Here is a 7,923-nt window from a genome sequence, read left to right as displayed (position 1 = left end):
AGCCTCGCATCTCCTCCGCCTTGCATCCTGGCTCCTCCTCTCCGGCTGCTCGCCGCACCCAGAGACGTTTCAGCACCGGGGACAGCGGCAGCATCTCCGCCTCCGCCCCGCCCCGCCCCTCTCTCATCCGCCGGAGCCACCCAGCCCTGGGTGCGTGCGGGGCGGGGGGAGGAGAAGGAGGATCGGAGGAGCCTCGCGAGAGCTGCGGCCGCTGCAGCAGGAGGCGCCGGTGGGCGCTGCGGGTCAGGATCCGGGGGAGACGTTCGGCGGGGCCCGAGGACCGGGGCAGCGAAGCGGTGAGTCCTAAAAGCGGGGGAGGGAGAAGGGCGGAGGCTTCTCCCGTTGGACGCCTGGGCAAAGAGGCCTCCTCCTTCCAGTCCGCTGCCCTCCCCGCGCTATGTTAGCGTGGTGCCTTCGGGGTTGTGCTTATCTTTCCCCGGGGCCGAGCAATGTGGCCTTCAGTGCGATTTCCTGGAGAGGATACACGCAATGGAGCCTTTCCCCGGCGCGTCTCTTCCCCTCATTCTCCGCACTCCACCCTTGCAAAAAAAAAAGGGGGGGGCCGTGGATCAGGGGAGCCACCTCTTGGCTTTCCCTTTTCTCTCCTAACCTTTGCAAGATGCATGCACTGGACCCCGCTCCCTCCCCCAACAGTAGCGCCGTGTAAAAAGGAAAAAGGGATTGGAGGCAAAAGACTGTGCAGGTTCCATCCGCAAGCTGTTGACATTGATGGTGCTGGTGGGGAGCGCGGGTTCCTGCATTTTGAGGCCTTCCGGTAGATGTGTGCCTGTGGTTAGTGTGTGTAAACTGTTCTGCTCTATATGGGTTATATTTATGTAAAACGGTAAGTTCCTTCTCTTCCCACCCCTCCTTCAATGAGTGCTTGAGTGTGCAAAGATATTCCAGCAGAGACAAAATGTGTTTGCAGAGTGACCTCAGCTATGGTATTGTAGAACCAAGGGCTTTGCTGAACTCCATCCAATCAGCATCTTCCCTAAGGCAGTTGTCCTCTTCCACGGTTAACCCTGAACATTCCAAATTTTGTGGGTTATATCTCCACTATGCCCAAACCAATTGACTGCCAGTTAACGCCACAGAAATAAGCAAGATTTACTTTCAATAGGTAGATAATAGGATGGCGCTGTCAGAGAATTTAAGGGCAGGTTTGTGTTGGGGAGGAGTTATATGCATTAAGAAGGCCTTAGTAAGTGTGTGTGTGTGTGTGTGTGTGATCTAATGATTTTGGTTGAACATTAGGAGGAACTTAATGATGGTAAGAGCAGTTGACCAATGAAAGCAATGACCTGGGCAGGTGTGTTCTCCATGGCTGGAGGTCTTTAAGCAGAGGCAGAACAGTCATCTGCTGGAGATGCTTCAGCTCTGGATTCTTTAACTGAGCAGGAAGTTGTATTAGATCACCTAGATTCTGTATTATCCAGGGTCACAGCTCAGTGGTAGAGCTTCAGCTTTGCATACAGAAATTTGCAGGTTCAGCCCTTGGCATCTCCAGGTAGGTCAAGAAGACATCCCTGCCTGAAACCTTGGAGAACCTCTGCCAGTCTCATAGGCAATATGGAGCTGGGTGGACCAATGGTTGACTCAGGGCTCACCCAGACTCCCTTTTGTACCGTGTTTCTAGGCACAGGTCCGGACTTTAAAGCTCAATGTCCAAGTGGTATTTTTTTGTCCTGGTGTTTTCCTTGGGAAAATTCACATTTTGGCGCTGAATTGAAGCAAACAGCACTCAAATTTTCTGTGGATTGCCATTTGGTCTGATTCAGTGGTAAAATGTGAGGTTCCCTGGGGAAAGTGTTGGGACAAAAAATAACAGCAAAACCCTGGTCAGATACAGAGCTTTAAAGCATGAACCTGTTCCTGGAAAGCACAGTGCAAAAGGAAGTCAGGATGAGCCCTCAGTATAAGGCAGCATCCTACACCATACCTTTAAAATACATTCAAAGCACATCTCCTGTCCTCAGGAATCCTGGGGATTGTAGTTTACCCTTCACTGTGCTACAATTCCTAGCACCCTTAACAAACTACAGTTCTCAGGAATCTTTGTGATGTGTGTGCTTCGGATGTGCTTTAAAGGTCTGGTGTGTACACAGCCTGTATTGACCTTCTCTTATGCATCATTTCTCGCTTGGAATCTTGGCTGCAAATGCATCCAACGCCAGGGACTTGATACATAATCTTGTCACCTTTATCATGTGGCTGCTCAAGTACGAGGTTCATTTCTTTCAAGCTGATTCTTCCGTTTTGCTAACAGAGGCCTAGGATCTGTGGCTAACCTAAACATATTGTTGTTCAAGGCAAGCCTATCCAGATGCTTAGAAATGCTTATGTGAATTTTGATCTGTTTTAGTATTTTAACTTTCTGTCTGTTTATAGTATTGTATCCCCCCCCCTTGATTTTCTTGTTTTTATCTTTTTGTAAACCACTTTGAGACTTGTTTGGTTTGTCACAATCAAGCAGTGTACACAATTTATGAAATAAATAAATATAATTAATGATATATAGTGGTACCTTGGGTTAAGTACTTAATTTGTTCTGGAGGTCCGTTCTTAACCTGAAACTGTTCTTAACCTGAAGCACCACTTTAGCTAATGGGGCCTCCTGCTGCTGCCGCGCCACCGGAGCACGATTTCTGTTCTCATCCTGAAGCAAAGTTCTTAACCTGAAGCACTATTTCTGGGTTAGCAGAGTCTGTAACCTGAAGCGTATGTAACCTGAAGCGTATGTAACCCGAGGTACCACTGTAACTGTCTAACAGTGTTATTTAGTACAGAGCGGGGGACTTGAACACGCCAGCTAGTACAGGTCAATAAACCTACGTAGCTGCCTTGTGTTGAATCAAGCATTGGCACTTCTAACACAAGGCTTACCTGCACTTACATCTCCGTACTTTCTAGGCATGGTCTATGCTTATAGCTCCCATTTCCAAGCAACATTTGCAGGGCACCAGGTTGGGGAAGGTTAGTGTAGGATGATGTTTTCTTTGGGAAAGTCATTCAGATGGACCCATTCTCACAAAAATATAAACAATTGTTTCCTGGGGACTTCAAAAATTGACTGGAGAATCAATGTACTTGTGTATATGTAGAAAGAAAACAAAAATGGCATTGTTTTATAACTAGATTTTATCTCCCAGAAGTATGGGCATTTATTTGCATTAGAAAGAGAGATAGTAATAAGCAGAGAGCAACCCTCAGAGAGAGAAACAACCATAAACTCCTTAGGGTAGATGTTCAGGCTCCATTCATCTGCAAATGGCAGATAATGTTTTGCATGAAGATGGGACTTATATTATTTATAAGATCAAAAGTGTTGGGTCCAACCAATGCCGAAATATCTGCTTGGGTTGGACTGAAGTCCTAAAATATGCACAAGCTCTTCAGTCCAGTCCTTTGCATGTTTACTTGTCCTCCTGAGATGAACGGCAGTTGAGTGTGCATCAGTCAGTTTGAAACCCAGCCTAGGGGTATTGCATTTGGAAATTAGGTAGCAGCAGAGTCTGTCTTTCTCAGCTGGAAAATGAAATGCCTTTTCTTATTATTTCTCTGACACAAGGCTACCAGGTGTTCCTTCACATTCCTCAAAATAGGGTCTACTCCCAGTGGTGCAGCTGGCATTTTAGACCCTAGAGTTAATGGACTTGGGTGTGGGTGGGTGCTCTTTAAGTGGCAATATGTATTACTTCACTTATTTCAAAATACAGTAAACCAGTTCTGCATTTGCACCCCCTTGCTTATTCTGTTGGACAGGCCCTGGATGTGTTTCTGCCCCAAAGTCCTTCCTTGGTGGCACCATCTCAGGCAAAGCGCCATAGCTTCTTCATAGAGCATTTAGATGACCTGAGGTTCAATCCCTGGCATCTCCGGATAGGGCCATGAAAGACTGCTGTCTGAAACCCTGGAGAACCACCGTCAGGATGGACGGTACTGAGCTAAGTGGATCAGTGGACTGACTGTTCAATGCAGCTTCCTCTGTTCCCAATCCAGTGATCTGGCTGGAAGCAGAGAGACTGCTGTCACCTGTAATATGAGAACAGCAGAATTTGTGGGCATTTGCAGATTATTGTCTTACACTTTCGAGTGGTGGCGAATGTATGTGGAAGTTTCTATGCTGTAGCTATTGTAGAGCTGGAAGAGGTGCAGAAATCACAATCCAAATGATTAAGATGGCAGAACATGTTTCCAGTTAGGCAAGTTGAGACTTTCCAGCTTAAAGAGAAAGAATATTAAGTGGAATATGACTATGGTTTACAAAGTTATGAGTTATGAGAAAGAAAACTTAACTCTCGTTCCATAACATCCATAAAATTAATGAGTGGAAATTGCAGGGAAGCCAACTTTTGCTAAATTCCAGGAGAAACTTCCTTAGGAAAGGGATGTAGCCACCTGTCTTGCATACAGGAAATCCCAGGTTCAATCAATTCCCAGCATCTCTAAGTCGGGCTGGGAAAGATTCCTTACCTGAAACCCTGGAGAGCCAGTACTGAGCTAGATAGACCAATTGGTCTGACTCACTATAAGGCAGCTTCTTATGGCCAGAGTTGATTTCAGAGTTGGAGGCAGGGGGGCAGGAGATAGTTTTGTTGTCAAGAACCAGGCACCCCCTTCCTTGGTGGGATTAGATGTACCCACTCAGAACAGATACGTGCACACTCAGCAGCCTCGTATGACAAGAGTCCCCCCTGAGTGAGCTCACCCCATCCTTTCTTTAATAACTTGACACAAGGGATGTGTCAACTCTTGGGACATCTGTGTAGTTTCCATTTGGTTATGAACCACGTGCCTCGTTTGTGCATCTTGGAACCTTGACCTCTGGACCCCCTGCTTCCTGCTGAGCCTTTACCACTATTAGCCTGAGAAGTTATCTCTTCCTCACTTACAATTAAGAGTCGTTGACATCCATATTTTGGGACAGGAGCCTGCCACTGATTGGTTATAAGGCAGCTTTCCTATGCAGCTTGCATAACTGTGCCTGAATCATTCACATTTTAAGATTCTGAAAATGTCCATTTGCACAAGGCTTGGTATTTATTCCAGCCTTTCCCAACCTGGTGTCCTCTATATGTTGAACCATATCAGTTGCAGCAAGCAGAGCTAATGGTCACAAGGGATTGGTTCTAATAGTGATGTGGGGAAGAAAATTTCACAGTGCTTTTATTTTTCCTTGGTACCTCGGGTTAAGTACTTAATTCGTTCCAGAGGTCCGTTCTTAATCTGAAACTGTTCTTAACCTGAGGTACCACTTTAGCCAATGGGGCCTCCTCCTCCTGCTGTGCCGCCGGAGCACGATTTCTGTTCTCATCCTGAAGCAAAGTTCTTAACCCGAGGTATTATTTCTGGGTTAGCAGAGTCTGTAACCTGAAGCGTATGTAACCCGAGGTACCACTGTATTAGTAACAGTGAATGGATTCTAAGTGAAAATACCTCGTTAGACAAACTTGGCAGTTTCAAAGTGTTTAGCTTTGTTTACTAAATGCAGTTTGAATAGACATGCTAGATTAGATCATTCCTTCGGGCAGCACTGAGGAACCTCCAACCTATTGGCCTAATTATACCCAGCAAAGGTCACAGTTGGGTCCCCCAGGCCATTTCCCCCTAACCACACTCACCTGCCCCACACCTTACATATGTGATGCCAGGTGTGGGGGCAGGTAAATATTTGGCTGCAAATGAGCAGTTGGGAACTTAAACTTTCCTCCTGATCATGTCTTGTTTTGAATTGATTTAGCACCTGTATTCCATTTCTTGGTGAGTAGCACTCACTGACAGCACTGATCTGTGAGACCTGCTGGGATTGGCTGCATTAGGGAGTTTCCTACTGCGAACTTTCTAGCACAGCTGATGGGAGTTACTCTTGGTGCTGCCCAGCACATGAAAGTTTTTACAACTGCCAGTTTGGGGAGGAAAAATGTCTATTTGCAAGAGCATTTTGATACAAATCACCCCTGTAAGCTGACATTAAAAGGACATACCGTAACTGCCAATCAGCTGCTTCGGGGTTACAGCAAGCCTCACTGAATGCATTCTCTCAACCCAAATAAGCTGATTAGCACATCTTCAAAGGGGTCCAATCAGTTTGTTAGTGAGTCCCTCTAAAGTTGTCACCTAATAAGATGATTGGAGGTTATTGACAGGGCTGCAGCCCAATCCATCTTCTAAAGGTGGCCTGGGGATCTGCCCCACTGGTCAGATTCAGTTCCCACCCCTGCTCAGAATCATTTCCTGCAAACTGAAAATTCCCCTATGCAACTTTGACATTTTTCAGAAAAGACACATCACTTGGGTTCTAGTCCAAAACACTGGGCTGGTATCAGGTTGGGACAGCCTCCCTTGTTGCATTTATGGAACACTCTCCCCAAGAAAGCTTCCCTGGCACTGAATTTAAAATCCTTTTGCCACCAAGAGAAGACCTTGTTTGCTCTGGCTTTTTAAAAAAGCCACTTAATGCTAATTTTGTTTTTATTTTCACTTATTGTTTTGTGCTAGCTTTAATATGGTTGTCATTAGTTTTTAAGTGTTAATTGCAAAGTAGGGTGTGACATTAAAACATTTAAGTAAATAAATGAAACGGAAACATTAGTTCTCGGAAAGATCTGTAAATGGTTTTTCATGCTAATCAATGTAATGTATAAGTTCAAATCTGAGAACCAGTTCTGAAAACATTTAGTATGGGATAAGCACATATAAGTACCATATTTTTCCGTGTATAAGACTAGGGTTTCTTTTGCCAAAAAATTAGGTTTAAATTTGGGGCTCGTCTTATACATGGGTAGTGCTGAGGGGTGTTTTCTTAATTTGGAGTCCCCTTAATTTGGCGTCTTATACATGGAAAAAATACAGGATTTGCATATTTTGGTTCTGTCATCCACCTCTCCCCCACAGTATCTTCTTTTCTTCTGGTGTATATTTTGGAAAGTTGCTGTTTGCCCCTCTGTCTGTTCTCTATACATTCAGACACCTCTTGAGGTGTAGTCACCAAACTTGGCATGATGGTTCCTGAGATCAAGGGGCAGGTTTTTTTGGTATATATTTCAATACTATTGAATGCTATTTTGAATCAAGATAGTGGATCGAACCTTTCAAAGTGGCATTGATTTGTGTACCTCTTAAGTTATTGTTAACTGTCATGCGGCCTACTGGATGAATCCTCTTCAGAGGAGGACCTGGCACTCCCCAAAGCACGTGTTACAGAGGAGCAAGCTGGGCCATTGGGCAGTAAGACGGTGGAGGCCAATCTGGGACCTTTAGGGGTCACAACACCTCAATTTTTCCGCAAGACACAGAGGGCCCCTACACAGAATTGGAGGTGGGTGCTGAGCTATCACCATGTCCATGAATTGATTAGCCATGAAGCTGCATGGGATAACCTTTGGCCAGTCTTTAAGCCTAGCTTACCTCATAGGGTTGTTGTGAGACTACAGATACAGTGGTACCTCAGGTTACATACGCTTCAGGTTACAGACTCCGCTAACCCAGAAATAGTACCTTGGGTTAAGAACTTTGCTTCAGGATGAGAACAGAAATCGTGCTCCGGCAATGTGGCAGCAGCAGGATTAGCTAAAGTGGTGCTTCAGGTTAAGAACAGTTTCAGGTTAAAAATGGACCTCCGGAACTAATTAAGTACTTAACCCGAGGTACCACTGTAGAAGGAGAAAGTGCTGTGTAACCTCCTTGAGCTCCTTGGAAGAAAGACGAGGTATCAGTGGAATCAAATGAAACAATAGATTTGCAAAGAGTATTCAAACCATGGTTTGCAATCCTGGTTTGTGCAGACCTTGTGCAGAAGACTCTAAGCTTAGCATAGGTGTGTCTGTGCACCATACATTTAAAGCACATACAATAGTTCCAACAAAGAATCCTGGGAACTGTAGTTTGTTCAGGAAGTGCTAGGCTTTGTGGCTCTATGTG

General features: G+C 45.3%; 1 protein-coding gene across 2 annotated transcripts in view; it reads left to right on the top strand.

Moving 5' to 3' along the window:
* The window catches only part of SCAMP5 (secretory carrier membrane protein 5), a 72,320-nt gene continuing 64,397 nt past the window's right edge, over window positions 1–7,923 (top strand). For both annotated transcript variants that reach the window (XR_014557952.1, XM_083712919.1), the window contains exon 1: window positions 1–296. The gene's annotated coding sequence lies outside the window, so the exon portion shown is untranslated. The remainder of the gene's footprint in view (window positions 297–7,923) is intronic.

This window comes from Podarcis gaigeae, assembly GCF_964106915.1.
Source record: "Podarcis gaigeae genome assembly, chromosome: 14".
NCBI classification, from domain to species: Eukaryota; Metazoa; Chordata; class Lepidosauria; order Squamata; family Lacertidae; genus Podarcis; species Podarcis gaigeae.
Note: the sequence above shows the minus strand (reverse complement) of the source record. Positions and strands in the feature narration are given on the sequence as shown.